Genomic DNA, 19,728 nt, shown 5'->3' with positions numbered 1-19,728 from the left:
CGTGTAAGGACCACAAAGACAAGATTAAAGAAATAAGCATTTGTACAGGGGCATAAACGCAGTTGTTTTTCCCTCACTCCATTTTTGAGTGGAACAAGAAAGCAAATTACTAGTACTGGTACAAGGTACCCACTGCCATGCAGCATACAATGGCTTGCAGAGTGCGTATGTAGATGTGGATATAGATGATGTGACTTACCGAACGAAAGCGCTGGCAGGTTGATAGACACACAAACAAACACAAACACACACACAAAATTCAAGCTTTCGCAACAAACTGTTGCCTCATCAGGAAAGAGGGGAAGGAGAGGGAAAGACGAAAGGATGTGGGTTTTAAGGGAGAGGGTAAGGAGTCATTCCAATCCCGGGAGCGGAAAGACTTACCTTAGGGGGAAAAAAGGACAGGTATACACTCGCACACACACACATATCCATCCACACATATACAGACACAAGCAGACATATTTAAAGACAAAGAGTTTGGGCAGAGATGTCAGTCGAGGCGGAAGTGAAGAGGCAAAGATGATGTTGAATGACAGGTGAGGTATGAGTGGCGGCAACTTGAAATTAGCAGAGATTGAGGCCTGGTGGGTAACGGGAAGAGAGGATATATTGAAGAGCATGTTCCCATCTCCGGAGTTCGGATAGGTTGGTGTTGGTGGGAAGTATCCAGATAACCCGGACGGTGTAACACTGTGCCAAGATGTGCTGGCCGTGCACCAAGGCATGTTTAGCCACAGGGTGAACCTCATTACCAACAAACACTGTCTGCCTGTGTCCATTCATGCGAATGGACAGTTTGTTGCTGGTCATTCCCACATAGAATGCATCACAGTGTAGGCAGGTCAGTTGGTAAATCACGTGGGTGCTTTCACATGTGGCTCTGCCTTTGATCGTGTACACCTTGCGGGTTACAGGACTGGAGTAGGTGGTGGTGGGAGGGTGCATGGGACAGGTTTTACACCGGGGGCGGTTACAAGGATAGGAGCCAGAGGGTAGGGAAGGTGGTTTGGGGATTTCATAGGGACGAACTAACAGGTTACGAAGGTTAGGTGGATGGCGGAAAGACACTCTTGATGGATTGGGGAGGATTTCATGAAGGATGGATCTCATTTCAGGGCAGGATTTGAGGAAGTCGTATCCCTGCTGGAGAACCACATTCAGAGTCTGGTCCAGTCCCGGAAAGTATCCTGTCACAAGTGGGGCACTTTTGTGCTTCTTCTGTGGGGGATTCTGGGTTCGAGGGGATGAGGAAGTGGCTCTGGTTATTTGCTTCTGTACCAGGTCGGGAGGGTAGTTGCGAGATGCGAAAGCTGTTGTCAGGTTGTTGGTGTAATGGTTCAGGGATTCCGGACTGGAGCAGATTCATTTGCCATGAAGACCTAGGCTGTAGGGAAGGGACCGTTTGATGTGGAATGGGTGGCAGCTGTCATAATGCAGGTACTGTTGCTTGTTGGTGGGTTTGATGTGGACGGACGTGTGAAGCTGGCCATTGGACAGGTGGAGGTCAACGTCAAGGAAGGAATTTGGAGTAGGACCAGGTGAATCTGATGGAACCAAAGGAGTTGAGGTTGGAGAGGAAATTCTGAAGTTCTTCTTCACTGTGAGTCCAGATCGTGAAGATGTCATCAATAAATCTGTACCAAACTTTGGGTTGGCAGGCCTGGGTAACCAAGCAGGCTTCCTCTAAGCGACCCATGAATAGGTTGGCATACGAGGGGGCCATACTGGTACCCATGTCTGTTCCCTTTAATTGTTGGTATGTCTGGCCTTCAAAAGTGAAGAAGTTGTGGGTCAGGATGAAGCTGGCTAAGGTGATGAGGAAAGAGGTTTTAGGTAGGGTGGCAGGTGATCGGCATGAAAGGAAGTGCTCCATCGCAGCGAGGCCCTGGACATGCGGAATATTTGTGCATAAGGAAGTGGCATCAATGGTTACAAGGATGGTTTCCGGGGGTAACAAATTGCGTAAGGATTCCAGGTGTTCGAGAAAGTGGTTGGTGTCTTTGATGAAGGATGGGAGACTGCATGTAATGGGTTGAAGGTGTTGATCTACGTAGGCAGAGATCCATTCTGTGGGGGCTTGGTAACCAGCTACAATGGGGCGGCCGGGATGATTGGCTTTGTGGATTTTAGGAAGAAGGTAGAAGGTAGGGGTGCGGGGTGTCGGTGGGGTCAGGAGGTTGATGGAGTCAGGTGAAAGGTTTTGCAGGGGGCCTAAGGTTCTGAGGATTCCTTGAAGCTCTGCCTGGACATCGGGAATGGGGTTACCTTGGCAAACTTTGTATGTGGTGTTGTCTGAAAGCTGACGCAGTCCCTCAGCCACATACTCCCGACGATCAAGTACCACGGTCGTGGAACCCTTGTCCGCCGGAAGAGTGACGATGGATCGGTCAGCCTTCAGATCACGGATAGCCTGCGCTTCAGCAGTGGTGATGTTGGGAGTAGGATTAAGGTTTTTTAAGAAGGATTGAGATGCTAGGCTGGAAGTCAGAAATTCCTGGAAGGTTTGGAGAGGGTGATTTTGAGGAAGAGTAGGTGGGTCCCCTGCGACGGAGGACGGAACTGTTCCAGGCAGCGTTCAATTTGGAAGGAGTCTTGGGGAGTTGGATCATTAGGAGTAGGATTAGGATCATTTTTCTTCGTGGCAAAGTGATATTTCCAGCAGAGAGTACGAGTGTAGGACAGTAAATCTTTGACGAGGGCTGTTTGGTTGAATCTGGGAGTGGGGCTGAAGGTGAGGCCTTTGGATAGGACAGAGGTTTCGGATTGGGAGAGAGGTTTGGAGGATAGGTTAACTACTGAATTAGGGCGTTGTTGTTCCAGGATTGACCTCCACCTGTCCAATGGCCAGCTTCACACGTCCGTCCACATCAAACCCACCAACAAGCAACAGTACCTGCATTATGACAGCTGCCACCCATTCCACATCAAACGGTCCCTTCCCTACAGCCTAGGTCTTCGTGGCAAACGAATCTGCTCCAGTCCGGAATCCCTGAACCATTACACCAACAACCTGACAACAGCTTTCGCATCTCGCAACTACCCTCCCGACCTGGTACAGAAGCAAATAACCAGAGCCACTTCCTCATCCCCTCGAACCCAGAATCCCCCACAGAAGAAGCACAAAAGTGCCCCACTTGTGACAGGATACTTTCTGGGACTGGTCCAGACTCTGAATGTTGCTCTCCAGCAGGGATACGACTTCCTCAAATCCTGCCCTGAAATGAGATCCATCCTTCATGAAATCCTCCCCACTCTACCAAGAGTGTCTTTCCGCCGTCCACCTAACCTTCGTAACCTGTTAGTTCGTCCCTATGAAATCCCCAAACCACCTTCCCTACTCTCTGGCTCCTATCCTTGTAACCGCCCCCGGTGTAAAACCTGTCCCATGCACCCTCCCACCACCATCTACTCCAGTCCTGTAACCCGCAAGGTGTACACGATCAAAGGCAGAGCCACATGTGAAAGCACCCACGTGATTTACCAACTGACCTGCCTACACTGTGATGCATTCTATGTGGGAATGACCAGCAACAAACTGTCCATTCGCATGAATGGACACAGGCAGACAGTGTTTGTTGGTAATGAGGATCACCCTGTGGCTAAACATGCCTTGGTGCACGGCCAGCACATCTTGGCACAGTGTTACACCGTCCGGGTTATCTGGATACTTCCCACCAACACCAACCTATCCGAACTCCGGAGATGGGAACATGCTCTTCAATATATCCTCTCTTCCCGTTACCCACCAGGCCTCAATCTCTGCTAATTTCAAGTTGCCGCCACTCGTACCTCACCTGTCATTCAACATCATCTTTGCCTCTTCACTTCCGCCTCGACTGACATCTCTGCCCAAACTCTTTGTGTTTAAATATGTCTGCTTGTGTCTGTATATGCGTGAATGGATATGTGTGTGTGTGCGCGAGTGTATACCGTATTTACTCGAATCTAAGCCGCACTTTTTTTCCGGTTTTTGTAATCCAAAAACCCGCCTGCGGCTTAGAATCGAGTGCAAAGTAAGCGGGAGTTCTGAAAAATGTTGGTAGGTGCCGCCACAACGAACTTCTGCTGTCGAATATATGTAGCTTTACACAGGCATGGTTTGTAGGCACAAAGGTAAATACTGGTGCCAAAACCTCTGCGTCAGTAAATAAATTTTTTTTTTAAAAAAAGGTGGAAGACGGGCTTTTTTTCTCTGCCCCGAGTTTCGACCACTGCATTTTCATACATTATCCAACGAAGTAAATACAAACTCCGTATTGTTCATCTTCGTATGTAGCAGAATTTCAATGTACTACGAAAATCCGACTGGCAAGACTGTTAGGGATGTTTGTCAATATGGCCAACTCTACGTTCTGAAATTTTTCCTACCTGTGACAAGAGATGGTTGCTAATAGGAACTTTTATGAATTGTGAATCACATGCAGTATTCTCTTCACCATAAGAATAATACGAATATAAACATTTTGCCATGTTTTCTTTTGTGTTTGCTGCTATCTCATTTAAATCTTGCCTGCCTAATAAACTACGAAACTAGAGTGAGACAACAGCAAACGCGGAAGAATATATGTATCGTGTCATGTTTATATTCGTATTAAGTGATACAATCAGAAATGAAGCACGGCAACTGACTAGATTTTCAAATCTAAGATGACTCTAATTTCTGTGCAGAATTTGATGTACTAAAGAAGCGGCCGCAAAGATTTTCAAACGGAGAAAAATTTTAGCTAAACTCTTGTTCAGAACATGTCCTATCATACGCAGTCTATTACTTAGTTCTTGTTGATCATTATCAAAGAAAGCAGCAATGTAAGTAACAACAAACAGCAGTCTCTTGCCATTGTTTCGCTAATGAGATGATTCCTCTCTCTTTTTTTTATTGTTAGCGGCAGTAGCGCGCACAAAAGCAAGCCATGCCGCGAGCGGCGACAGTCCGTAAACACGCACTATCAGAATGCGACAAACAATGCATGACACAGTACAGTAATGCATTTTCAGCTTAGGGTGACGTAAACACCTATAACAAAAGAAAACGGCACTTATCAGATCGAAGCAAAATAAGCAATAGATTCAAACCAGACGAAGCACGTGAAAAAGGAAGAGTACCCGTATAAATACGGACGGAGCGCCTGACGCACAGCAATGGCTACCTGGTAAAGCTTAACTGCTAAGCTTATGACTCGAACCAAACTACTGTAGCTGTATCGTCATTCATTTGACCTAAACTGTGTCTCATATTACAATGGACCAACTTTGTTTCGATTTGGAGGTGCGACCTAAACCTCTTCTCTCCCCCTGAATTTCGAGTCTCAAATTTCAGGTGCGGTTTAGATTCGGGAAATTTTTTTTCCTTGATTTCGAGTCTCATTTTTCAGGTGCGGCTTAGATTCGAGTGCGGCTTATATTCGAGTAAATACGGTACCTGTCCTTTTTTCCCCCTAAGGTAAGTCTTTCCGCTCCCAGGATTGGAATGACTCCTTACCCTCTCCCTTAAAACCCACATCCTTTCGTCTTTCCCTCTCCTTCCCCTCTTTCCTGATGAGGCAACAGTTTGTTGCGAAAGCTTGAATTTTGTGTGTGTGTTTGTGTTTGTTTGTGTGTCTATCGACCTGCCAGCACTTTCGTTCGGTAAGTCACATCATCTTTGTTTTTAGATATATTTTTCCCATGTGGAATGTTTCCCTCTATTATATTGATGTGGATACAGATGTAGATAAAATGCATGGCTGTTCATAGTTCTTCATTGTTTTAGGCAGATGGAAGAATTACAACTCTATTGAACATGCAGTGGAGCAGCTTGTAAGTCATGTAGCTGCAATGTGACAAGAGATGGTTTTTACTCATCTCAGTGTGCTCCACACATTCCACTGCCTGGTCTAGGATGACACTCACATCTCCTCAGCCAAGAATCACTAAAAAATAGTGCTACACTGCATGTGCCCACAGACTGCATCATATGTACTTTGCAGTAGCTGAAAATTATACATTTTAACCAACTCATTAGGGCCACTGCAACCACAGCCTTTCATAGTTGTGACTAAATTAGGCCCACACAGTACATCTCCTGGTTTCAAAATGTGCTCTTCGCATCCTGGCTGATTCTTGTGATGATGTCATATAACAGGCAAATCTCTTAGTTGACCAATATTAACTGTGAAATGGAGTTGAAGTTTATTGCAAAAGTGTCATGTCTAAAATACTGGATGAACTTCAAATCTACATCTACATGGATACTCTACAAATCACAGTTAAGTGCCTGGCAGAGGGTTCATCGAACCATCTTCACAATAATTTTCTATTATTCCAATCTCAAACAGTGTGCAGAAAAAACGAGCACCTATATCTTTCTGTGCAAGCTCTGACTTCCCTTATTTTATTATGATGATCATTTATCACTGTATAGGTCGGCATCAACAAAATATTTTTGCATTTGACGGAGAAAGTTGGTGATCAAAATTTTGTGACAATATTCCACTGCAACAAAAAAATGCCTTGGTTAAAAATGTCAACCCCAAATCCTGTATCATGTCAATTGCACTCTCTTCTGCACCGCCTCGCTCGGTGCCCAAACCATGCAGCAGTGCTCCAAAAGAGGACAGACAAGCATAGTATAGGCAGTCTCTTTAGTAGACTGTTGCATTTTGCAAGTGTTATGCCAGTAACATGCAGTCTTTGGTTTGCCTTCCCCACAACATTTTGATTGTGTTCTTTCAAGTTTAAATTGTTCCTAATTATATTTCGTAGGTATTTAGTTGAATTAACGGCCTTTGGATTTGACAGATTTATCGCTTCATCTTTAGTCATCTTGTGGATAGACATAGAGATATTAATTCTCTGATATAATCACCAGCTGTTTTTACATTTTTCCTTTTGCTCAGTTTACATGACTCACTTCACTAGTGCAGAATATTATTTAACACTCTTATACATTCATAATTGCTCAAAAATTCAATACTCGTTTCACTCCATATATATTTTGATAATATATTAATTGTATATTGCTTTTATTTGTCGAAAATTCTGTGTTTTAAGGAAATTTATATGACAATTTAATATTTATATATAACTTTATCATATGAAGTTTCAGTGACAATGGTTCATGGAATCCAATAAAAATGAAATCACTGTCTGTCATATGATTTAATTTCTCACCACATGCTCATGTGCTGCAGTATGACATATGACAAAATGCATATCGAATAAACCACTCGCATTCAGCCCTATCCATATAGCATCTGCACTGGCACAAACCGTCTGTTAGATTGAACTACACATTGCTGCACTACACATACACAGTATTACATAGTTTTCAAGTTGTCGCTAACTGCAAACTGTAGGTAGGTATAAAACACTTGCACATAGAGTGTTTATGAATCAGATAATTTGACTAAATATTGCATTCGGCAGATTGACAAGGAAACTGTCAATCAAATGCAAAAACTAAACATTAGATATAACTAAAGCATGGCAGCAAAATCCATATTTTTCCTCTAATGTTTTACCAATGTATTGTCTAAGATGTCTAGAACATTCCTGGAATTTCAAGTTGAAGTAATTGTTCATCCTTCATCAAACATTGAGAACATTCTAGCACTGGTAAAAGATTACTTACTACTGTGGATGAATGGAGTTTGTATAAAATTAACTGTCTAAACATGTGACTCATATGTCATTGTCTTTTCTTGATGTCCTGTTAATGGTTGATTGGTGTTATGAATTAATTTTAAATAGCTTTTCACAGTGCCATCAAAGTAGAGTTTCAAGTTCATTTACATTTATTCTCATTTTTCTTTTGACAATGATCAGCTGTTATCACCAAGACTATGGTGAGTCTAAATTACACAAACAATTGGCAATAACACGTTGTTCACACACAGTAAGTATTTTTAAAGTACTGAATGTTAAACACTGACTGATTATATGAACATTACTCAATGACTTCCTAATGCAGAATAACTAATTATAGATATTTTATTGCATTGGACGTAGACTGCGCCTCTTTAAACGTGTGTGTAATACTGTTTTCACAAAATTATAAAATGTTGAGTTATTCCATTCTTAAAGCAATGTAAGACAATAAAAAGTAGAAGATATGTACAGCACTCAGAGAAAAATATGGAAACACCACAAGAAATGCATGCTTCAACATAAATGCAGATGCTAGCCAAGCCTGCAGGTTGCACTGGTGTATTTTACCACCTATTGCCCCTATGCAAGACTCAAATAAGTTGCAAGTGTCAGTCATAATCCAAAAAACAGTGTTCTGTGTAGATGTGAGTGTATTATGTCAGAGTGAAGTGAATTTGAAAATGGGAAAATTGTTGGTGCTCGTATGATGGGTGGTTTCATAACCAAGGTGCTTGGTGTTTCAGGAGACACCCTGTCAAAAATTTACACCACATTGCAGGAAAAATGGAAAAACATCACCCACTAAGGTGCAATGCAGCAAAAGTGTTTGTTGAGTGATCCTAGCAGATGGTGATTGAAGAGAACTGTGACAAGAAATAAGGAGACACCAGCTGAAAAAATCACTGCAGAACTAAATGTTGCACTCGTGAAATATTAAAACAACACACAGGGAGCACGAAAAGCAGGGAATTGCAGAGTGAGCTAGAGTTCCAAAACCATTTATCAGTGATGCAAATACCTGTAACAGGAAAATCTGGTGCTTAAACAATAAAATCTGGACTACGGAGCAGTGGAAGAAAGTGATTTGGTTGGATGATTCTTGTTGTATACTGTTTATAACTTTTGGCTCAGTTTATGTCCCAAGAATGAAATGTGGTGGAGGTTCAGTGAAGATTTGGCCAGCCAACTTGTGGTATTGCATGGGCCCCATAGGTACTCTGCTATATCATATTACTGTCAAGGAATATGTGACTGTTTTGGCTGGTTAGATTCGTCCCTTGGTACACAGTTTGTCCACCAATGATGATAATGTGTTACAAGATGACAGAACCCCAGTTCACACAGCTCGCATCACCCAGGACTGGTTTTTTGAATATGAGGTTGAATTGTTGCATGTCTCCTAGCCACCACAGTCACCAGATCTCAATATTATTGAGCCTTTGTGGTGTACTTTGCAGATTGCTGTCCACTTCCATCATTGTTACCTGAATACAGGACCCATTTTGAGATGTCCAGAAGCTGTTTTGAATGGCAATAGTTACCATACACCATATTAGGCATGGTAGTTCATTGTGTTTTTGGCGTTTTCATATTTTTGCCCACCTTCTATGAAGTAATTTCTACTAACAGTTGGTTAAATGTCATCAAAATGCTATAAATAATAGGTTCCATTTTATATTGCACAAGTTAGGGGGTGCTATAAATTATAGCTTCTATTGCATATTGATTAAGTTTGGGTGTGCTCTGTGATTCAAAACAGCACCCCAGGAATCTCAAATTGTCTAACTGAAGGATGAGGGCTGTTGAAAAAGTAAGTTCTGTGTGGTGTATGGAGTACTGGGGATACATCAGCAGTATCAACATAGCTGTGTCACCCAGCTTGGTACGAATCTGACAGTGCAGCGGAAAAGTTATTGAACTGTTATTTGTGCTGTAAGCACAAATCAAAATGCCAATTATTATTGAAAGTACAGTTGCCTATGAATTTTGTGCTGTCATTATTTTCTGTTCATAAAAAACCTGAAAACTATAAACATTCATAGTAAATTTCACGTAGTATATGGGAAGCACATTATGAGTGAAATTGCCATAAGGAAATGGTGCCATTTGTTTTGGGAAGATTAGGTGAATTTACTTTACGATGAAAGAATTGGTTGCCATCTGTTGTAAAAATGTTACGGACAGGGTTGTATGCTAAAATTCAAATTTTGTGTATGATGTGTCGCAAAGCATCTGACTGATGACCACAATATGAAGAAGGTGGGAGCGGCATCAGTGTCTTTGATGTGGTGCAGTAGACAAGGAGATGAAGTTCCTGACTCACATTGTGACAGTGGATGAAACATGGGTAGCATACATCAGTGTGGAGACAAGAAAACCAATCAGTGGAGTGGTGACACACATGTCTAGGTATTCAAATGAGTTGTCATTTCTGTTTTCTGAGTAATATTGTGCATAAAATGGAATGAACAACCATTAATTCTGATAAAACCTGAGAGATCACAAGGTCAATCTTTCAATGGTGTGTGTCAGTTGCTGGAATGCACAAACCCATCATTACTATCTATTGCCGTGATTTCCCTAAAGGCACCATTATTTGCTGTATGTTTCAACTGCCAACAGTTTATAAACTCCTAACCTCCAGCATTTGCCTCCCATTGAAACGGGGTTTCCCAAAAGGTATAATGTGTCTCACTGGCTCAGTTACAGTTTCAATGAAAGACAGTAACTCAAAATTTTTGGATAGGGGGATGGATGTAATAGTCTGAGTTCTCTCTGGTTCCCATCTCCTCTGTGAATAAGCCTGCAAGGTGGTGCAGTGGTTATCACACTGGACCTGAATTCAAGTGGACAATGGTCCAAATCTGCTTCCAGTCATGCAGATCTAGGTTTCTGTTGATCCCTAAATCACTCCAGACAAATGCTGGGATCGTTCCTTTGAAATGGTAAGGCTGACTTCTGTCTCCATTCTTGACAAATTCTGAGCTTGTTCTTCATCTCTGATGATATCCATGTCAGTGACTAATTAAATGCCAATCTTCCTTTTTCCCCCTTGTACAGGAACTCTAGACCTACCACAGACATGCCACTCATAATCAGGTGGATGAGTGGAGACATACCCTGTACTGCCTGTAGTGGATGTAGTCTCCACCAGAAAGGATAGTCCTTGAGATACCTTTGTTATGTCTTGTACATCTCTTGGTGGTATTCCTTAACACACCTGTCTGCAGCAATTTAAAATCATATGACAGCATTCAGGGCAATTTCCAACTGCTTGCACACAGCAATTACTAATTCCAGTGCCCGAGAACAGCATTCATAGTGTCTGTATTGTGGCTGGCGCAATGTTGTACAGAACAGTAAACAAGCATCCATTATCCCTGGGAGAAAAGTGAGGCAGCTTTGCAGCAATGTGAGAATCATGCTGACTGTCTTTTATAACTGGATTGGTGTGGTCCATCATGAGTTCACCCCAGAAGTTACTTATGTCAATAAGGAGTGCTACAAAGTACCAAGAGGTTTTCATCACCTTCTTGAAGCAGTTAGACACAAACAGCGAGTCTTGTGTTCTGCTCATCATTCTCAATTAATTCAGAACTTTTTGCCACAAACAAAACATGACTGCGGTTTGTCAGTTACCCTATTCCCCTTACCTGGCACAAAGTGACTTCTGGCTTTTCCCTAAACTGTAAAAAGAATGGAAGGGACCAGATTTCAGAACAGGGAAGACATTATACAGAATTTGATGGAGCAGCTGTGCACCATACCAAAAGAAGCTTTCAAGCTTTCCAGCGAGCTTCTAGCAGTGGCAGAAGCATTGAAAGAGATGTGTAGAAGCTGACTAGGACTACTCTGAAAGTGACTAGCATCAAAAAATTGTATTTCAATAAAGGCTGATTTCATAAATAAAAGTCAGATAAATTTGAACAGGTATCGTGTAACATGACACTCTCATGAATTTTGATACAATTAACATCAAAAATATGTTTAAATTTTACATGACGTTCTAGGATCTTTGTTTTCTAAGCAAATTTGTTGGACACATGTGATTTTATTCAGACACAAAGAAAATACTGAAAGTCAGCTTAATACATACACTAATGGAAAAATTACTACAACAAAAAATAATGAATGAGAGCAAGAATACATTTTTCTAGGTTACATATTTCAGTGATTAACATTGAAAGATTATAGATTAATATAAATGTGAAATAAGCCATTGAAAATGTAACATGCTGATACATTAATAGCTGGTGTTGCCACCTGAGTGTTGCATGCAAACATGCATGCATTTGTTGTCCAGGTGCCAGATGTCAGTTTTTGGGATGGAGTTTCATGCCTGCTGTTGCTCATAGTCAGTCTATACAGGGATGGTCAGTGCCGTTTGTGGATGACACAGGAGTTGTCATCTGATAAAGACCCATATGTGCTCAACTGGAGACAGACCTACTGACGGAGCAGGCCAAGACAACATATCGACACTCTGTAGAGCATGTTGGGTTACAACATCAGTGTGTGGGTGAGCATTGTCCTGCTAGAAAACACCTTCTGAAAAGCTGTTCATGAATGACAGCACAACAGGTCAAATCACCAGACTGATGTACAAATTTGCAGTCAGGGTACATGAGATAACCATGAGAGTGTTGCTATTGTGTTACAAAATCGCACCCCTGACCATAACTCCAGATGTAAGTCCAGTGTGTCAAGCACGCAGACTTGTTGGTTGCAGGCCCTTAACTGGCCTCCTTCTAAACAACACATGGCCACCATTGACAGAGAGACAGAACCAGCTTTCATCTGAAAACACAACAGACCTCCGCCGTGCCCCCAATGAGCTCTTGCTTGTCATCACTGACATCGCAGATGGTGATGGTTTAGGGTCTGTGGAATGCACACTATAGGGCATCTGACTTGGTACTGTCCTTAAAGTAACCTATTTGTAACAGTTTGTTGTGTCACTGTGGTGCCAACTGCTGCCCAAATTGTTGCTGCAGATGCAGTACGATCCACCAGAGACTTATGCCAAACATGATGATCTTCACTCTCGGTAGTGCCACATGGCCATCCAGAGCACGGCCTTCTTGTAACCGAACATTCTCATGACATCAGCTGCCAGCAGTTATGTACAGTTGCTACATTACTGCCAAAGCTATCTGCAATATCACAGAAGGAATATCCAGCTTCTCATAGCCCTATTACACAAACTCATTCAAACTCAGTGAGGTGCTGATTATGTTGTCTTTGTTGCCTGAAAGGCATTCTTGACTAACAGCAACTCACAATGTCCAGTCTCAAAAGTAACTAAAGCTTATGACCATTACAGCATGTATTTAAAGCAAACCTGATTTGCATCCTAACAGTGGTGCTACTAATGCAAGTCTTTCTTGATTGGTGTGAAATTATCTTTCAGATGTAGAAACATGCCTGCTAACTTCCGTTTATGTTGCACAACTCCTTCTTGGTGTTTTGATTTTTTTTCCATCGTTGTATATGTATATAAATAAACATGTAACTTCCATGGATTTTACATTTAACTGATTTCATGTCACCTTCTACACTAGCATGCTGAAGATGAGCCCTGTATCGTTAGTGAATCCCACTAAAAACTACACATAGAAATCTCTCTCATTTTGTTGACCTGTAGACTTGATTGCCAGTGTACTTTCTTTCAGTACTGTCTACTGCACAGTCTTCTGGGGCATTGAAAATACAGTCAAGAAAACATTTGTTTTAAGATTTTTGTGTTACATTGACAACCTTGCATAAGCCTCTTCATGGACATGCCAATATATATACTTTCTGGTGATGTTTTTGGTTAATATCAAGAGCAAATTTCTGAATAAGTGCAAACAACAACCACAATACTAAAAGTAACAATACAAACATATAGCCTATTCACCCCTATCTAGGTGCTTAATTGACAATATTTTCGTGGACAGAGCAGGAGCAGCTCTGTATCACTGTAAAGCAAATAGTCAGTGGACTGTCAGATCATGATGGTGAACTGCTTACAGTAAATGACATTAAGCTGTGTCATAAAACTAAGCATTCCTTTAAATCTTACAGGCCAGGAAATACTGATAGGCTAGAAGTCTTCAGATTTTTCTTGCAGCAGATTGACTGGAGCCCTGTATGTATGGAAAAGAATGTTAATGATGAATTTGTACTGTAATATTTTTAAAAGAGTTATAAAAAATCTTAAACTATGTACATCACATCTGAAACTGACAACTCACATAACAAAGCAGACACCATTTGGCTAGCTATAAAAAGGTGAGAGTGGGAAAACCTGGAATATATGTCTGATATAGAAATTTCTCATATTGGAAACATAGTAAAAAAATTGGAGAGGAAATTGCTGATATCTTCAGTAGACATTTCTTAACAGCTGCTGAGAAAATTGGCTGTAAAGGCTCAATGAGTGATCCATTAGCACGTCTGCATAAAGCTGGTAGTGCCACAGCTGTTCAGATGCATGTAATTCCTTTCATAATTAGTGAGATCAAACAGATAAATGAAAAACATGACAGCAAAAATTTCTTGTGGGGCTGATAATATTTCGACAGTGCTATTTAGATTAAAATATGCTGTGTGAAATCACCTTTCAAAACAGGTGGAAAAAAAAAATACTGATATATCAAACTACTGCCCCATAACCCCGCTAACAAATTTCTCCAAGGTCCTAGAGAAATGGATGTTCAGTGGAACTGTTGATCACCTCAACAGCCATAACATTCTTTCTCAATATCAGTTTGGTTTCGGCCAAGGCCTATCAATGGATGATGCTGTTTCCTCCTTCACTTATCAATTTCTGATATCTTTTAACAGAAAATTGGCACCAATTGGAATCCTATGTGACCTATCCTAGACTTTAGACTGTGTCAACCATGATATGCTGTTAAGAAAAACAGACTTTTATGGGTTAAGTGGAATAATGAGGACATTGATTAGGTCTTATCTTACAGCTATGAAACAGAGGATAACAATTACTGACAGTAATGGATCCCAACTTCATAACAAAGGGGCTCAGTCAGCATTGGAGCTCCACAAGGCTTGCTGCAGGGCCCCTTACTGTTTCCTTTATTTGTACATGACTTCCTACAATGTACCACTTCAGTGAGCTAGTTCTCCCTCTTTGCTGACGATATTTCTCTCTTAATAGATAAAACAGCAGGGAAAAACCTAAAACCCCCTGCTAATGGTGCTTTTATTGATTTTCACAAACACTTTAACAGTAATGGACTCGCCTTCAATGTTAATAAAACTCATTATATACAATTTCATTTGACACAGAAAGAACAAGTGGGTAGAAATAAAAAGTGTAATGGACAATGTATACAAAAAGTGGACTCTGCTAAGTGTACTTTTACAGAAAATTAAATTTGCCCAACCACATCCTAGATCTGGAAGAAAAAAAAGATCCGTTCTGCAGCTTTTGCTTTACACGTAATTGTATCATCTGCACATGAGGATGCCGTTAGAGCTGCTTACTTTTGGTATTTCCATGCATTGTTGTCTTATGGCGTCATCTTTTGGGGTAACAAGCTAATGGCAAAAAAACTTCCATTGCTCAGAAGAGAGCTGTATGCATCATAAATGCTGTGCATCAAAGACACTTATGCAGGAAGCTGTTCCAGAAAAGCCAAGTTCTCGTAACAACATATCTGTATATCTTCTCCCATGTATGTTTCATTAATAACAATCAATCTCTTTTCAGAACAAATAGTGAATATCATAGGTGCAGTTCAAGGACAAAAGAGGACTTAACATATTTAATGTCTGCTTGTGTCTGTATACGTGTGGATGGATATGTGTGTGTGTGCGAGTGCATACCCGTCCTTTTTTCCCCCTAAGGTAAGTCTTTCCGCTCCCGGGATTGGAATGACTCCTTACCCTCTCCCTTAAAACCCACATCCTTTTGTCTTTCCCTCTCCTTCCCTCTTTCCTGATGAGGCAACAGTTTGTTGCGAAAGCTTGAATTTTGTGTGTATGTTTGTGTGTCTATCGACCTGCCAGCGCTTTCGTTCGGTAAGTCACATCATGTTTGTTTTTAGATATATTTTTCCCACGTGGAATGTTTCCCTCTATATATATATGTTGCGAAAGCTTGAATTTTGTGTGTGTGTTTGATTTTGTTTGTGTGTCTATCGACGTGCCAGCGCTTTCGTTTGGTAAGTCACATCATCTTTGTTTTTTTTTATATATATATATATATATATATATATATATATATATATATATATATATATATATATATATATATATATATATATATATATATATATAAAGAAAGTGATGAGACTTACCAAACAAAAGCGCTGGCAGGTCGATAGACACACAAACATACACACAAAATTCTAGCTTTCGCAACAAACGGTTGCTTCGTCAGGAAAGAGGGAAGGAGAGGGAAAGATGAAAGGAAGTGGGTTTTAAGGGAGAGGGTAAGGAGTCATTCCAATCCCGGGAGCGGAAAGACTTACCTTAGGGGGAAAAAAGGACGGGTATACACTCGCACACACACACATATCCATCCGCATATACACAGACACAAGCAGACATTTGTAAAGGCAAAGAGTTTGGGCAGAGATGTCAGTCGAGGCAGAAGTACAGAGGCAAAGGTGATGTTGAAAGACAGGTGAGGTACGAGCGGCGGCAAATAGAAATTGGAGATTAGCGGAGATTGAGGCCTGGCGGATAGCGAGAAGAGAGGATATGCTGAAGGGCAAGTTCCCACCTCCGGAGTTCTGACAGGTTGGTGTTAGTGGGAAGTATCCAGATAACCCGGACGGTGTAACACTGTGCCAAGATGTGCTGGCCGTGCACCAAGGCATGTTTAGCCACAGGGTGATCCTCATTACCAACAAACACTGTCTGCCTGTGTCCATTCATGCGAATGGACAGTTTGTTGCTGGTCATTCCCACATAGAAGGCTTCACAGTGTAGGCAGGTCAGTTGGTAAATCACGTGGGTGCTTTCACATGTGGCTCTGCCTTTGATCGTGTACACCTTCCGGGTTACAGGACTGGAGTAGGTGGTGGTGGGAGGGTGCATGGGACAGGTTTTACACCGGGGGCGGTTACAAGGGTAGGAGCCAGAGGGTAGGGAAGGTGGTTTGGGGATTTCATAGGGATGAACTAAGAGGTTACGAAGGTTAGGTGGACGGCGGAAAGACACTCTAGGTGGAGTGGGGAGGATTTCATGAAGGATGGATCTCATTTCAGGGCAGGATTTGAGGAAGTCGTATCCCTGCTGGAGAGCCACATTCAGAATCTGATCCAGTCCCGGAAAGTATCCTGTCACAAGTGCGGCACTTTTGGGGTTCTTCTGTGGAAGGTTCCGGGTTTGAGGAGATGAGGAAGTGGCTCTGGTTATTTGCTTCTGTACCAGGTCGGGAGGGTAGTTACGGGATGCAAAAGCTGTTTTCAGGTTGTTGGTGTAATGGTTCAAGGATTCCGGACTGGAGCAGATTCGTTTGCCACGAAGACCTAGGCTGTAGGGAAGGGACCGTTTGATGTGGAATGGGTGGCAGCTGTCATAATGGAGGTACTGTTGCTTGTTGGTGGGTTTGATGTGGACGGACGTGTGGAGCTGGCCATTGGACAGGTGGAGATCAACGTCAAGGAAAGTGGCATGGGATTTAGAGTAGGACCAGGTGAATTTGATGGAACCAAAGGAGTTGAGGTTGGAGAGGAAATTCTGGAGTTCTTCTTCACTGTGAGCCCAGATCATGAAGATGTCATCAATAAATCTGTACCAAACTTTGGGTTGGCAGGCCTGGGTAACCAAGAAGGCTTCCTCTAAGCGACCCATGAATAGGTTGGCGTACGAGGGGGCCATCCTGGTACCCATGGCTGTTCCCTTTAATTGTTGGTATGTCTGGCCTTCAAAAGTGAAGAAGTTGTGGGTCTGGATGAAGCTTGCTAAGGTGATGAGGAAAGAGGTTTTAGGTAGGGTGGCAGGTGATCGGCGTGAAAGGAAGTGCTCCATCGCAGCGAGGCCCTGGACATGCGGAATATTTGTGTATAAGGAAGTGGCATCAATGGTTATGCCGTCGCAGACTGGCGATAAAGTTCTCCGCTCCGCAATATATAGCATACTGTAGCATACTCTCTCTCCTTTGGTCGCCAACCTTTTTATGGAGGACTTTGAAGAGAGAGCGCTTGAATCAGCTGCCCTGAAGCCAACAGTTTTTTGGTGGTATGTGGATGACACTTTCATAGTGTGGCCTCATGGAGAAGATAAATTAATGGAGTTTCTACATCACCTCAACTCCATTCATAGCAACATCCTGTTCACCATGGAAATAGAGAAAGATGGTTGTTTGCCTTTCTTGGATGTCCTGGTTCGAAGGAAGAATGATGGTTCTCTAGGGCATTCAGTTTACTGGAAACCCACTCATACTGATTTGTACCTGCAAGCATCGAGTTGCCATCACCCATCGCAAACCATGAGTTTGCTTAAAATGCTTGTTCATAGAGCTCATACTGTCTCAGATCTAGATAGCTTATCTCAAGAACTCGCCCATCTAAAGACAGTATTCAGCGAAAATGGGTATTCCATCCGGCAGATTAACAGGGCACTAACAGTTAAAACTAAGAAGCAGGAAGTGGATAAAGAGGAGAACATGCCGGAACAATCTTTAGCTTTTCTTCCTTTCGTTGGCAACACTTTGTTTAAAATAGCGAGAATCCTCCGAAAATTTCAGGTAAAAGTGGTTTTCCGCCCACCATCGAAGATTGCGGACCTTGTGGGATCAGTTAAGGACAATCTGTTACTACGAAAGGCCGGAATTTACAAGATACCATGCCAATGTGGTATGGCTTACATAGGTCAAACCACACGCACCGTGAAAGAACGCTGCACTGAACATCAACGTTACACCCACCTTTTGCAGCCAAGCAAGTCCGCTATTGCTGAACATTGTATTTCTACTGGACATTCAATGGAGTATGAGAAAACAATGATTTTGTCTACAGCAACGTCTTTCTGGGACTCCATTATTAAAGAATCCGTAGAAATACGACTGGCGGAAAATCTGTTAAACCATGACAGCGGCTACCAGCTGGACAGTGCATGGAATCCCATCATCTCCACGATTTGCTCAAATCGAAGATGACAGAGTGCGTCGATGGCCATCGCAAACAGCAATGCAGAGGGCGACTGAGTTCCGCTATTCCACCAGCGAGGGCGCTGCCGGCGGGCAGTGTTGGTTCAACTATCAAGTTTTCGACGCATGCGCAGAATAGTTACAGTATGCTATATATTGCGGAGCAGAGAACTTTATCGCCAGTCTGCGACGGCTCACCTGAAGATGACTGGCAGGTGCCCAGTTAAAATATCGTGCGAAGTATTGAACGACGACCAGCTGCAAGCCCGAAATTTGTTTGAACAAAGATGATGTGACTTACCAAATGAAAGTGCTGGCAGGTCGACAGACACACAAACAAACACAAACATACACACAGAATTCAAGCTTTCGCAACAAACTGTTGCCTCATCAAGAAAGAGGGAAGGAGAGGGAAAGACAAAAGGATGTGGGTTTTAAGGGAGAGGGTAAGGAGTCATTCCAATCCCGGGAGCGGAAAGACTTACCTTAGGGGGAAAAAAGGACAGGTATACACTCGCGCACACACACATATCCATCCACACATATACAGACACAAGGAGACATATGTGTGTGTGTGCGAGTGTATACCTGTCCTTTTTTCCCCCTAAGGTAAGTCTTTCCGCTCCCAGGATTGGAATGACTCCTTACCCTCTCCCTTAAAACCCACATCCTTTCGTCTTTCCCTCTCCTTCCCTCTTTCCTGATGAGGCAACAGTTTGTTGCAAAAGCTTGAATTCTGTGTGTATGTTTGTGTTTGTTTGTGTGTCTGTCGACCTGCCAGCACTTTCATTTGGTAAGTCACATCATCTTTGTTTTTAGATATATTTTTCCTATGTGGAATGTTTCCCTCTATTATAACTACTATTGGGATCAACGGACTCCCTGTAAATAAGTAACTTAGATGAAAACGTATTCCTATCCAGCAAGTTTGGTTTCAGCAGGATGAGACCACAGATCACACAGCAAGAATGTCAATGTAAGATATTCGGAAT

At 42.2% G+C, this 19,728-nt stretch overlaps 1 protein-coding gene across 1 annotated transcript in view; it reads left to right on the top strand.

Moving 5' to 3' along the window:
• Nucleotides 1-19,728, top strand: part of LOC126229635 (sodium/hydrogen exchanger 3-like) — a 702,719-nt gene that overhangs the window by 654,343 nt on the left and 28,648 nt on the right. The gene's annotated exons all lie outside the window — the stretch shown is intronic.

This window comes from Schistocerca nitens, unplaced genomic scaffold (assembly GCF_023898315.1).
Source record: "Schistocerca nitens isolate TAMUIC-IGC-003100 unplaced genomic scaffold, iqSchNite1.1 HiC_scaffold_376, whole genome shotgun sequence".
NCBI classification, from domain to species: Eukaryota; Metazoa; Arthropoda; class Insecta; order Orthoptera; family Acrididae; genus Schistocerca; species Schistocerca nitens.
The sequence above is the reverse complement of the archived record's forward strand: the minus strand, read 5'-3'. Positions and strand labels throughout refer to the sequence as shown.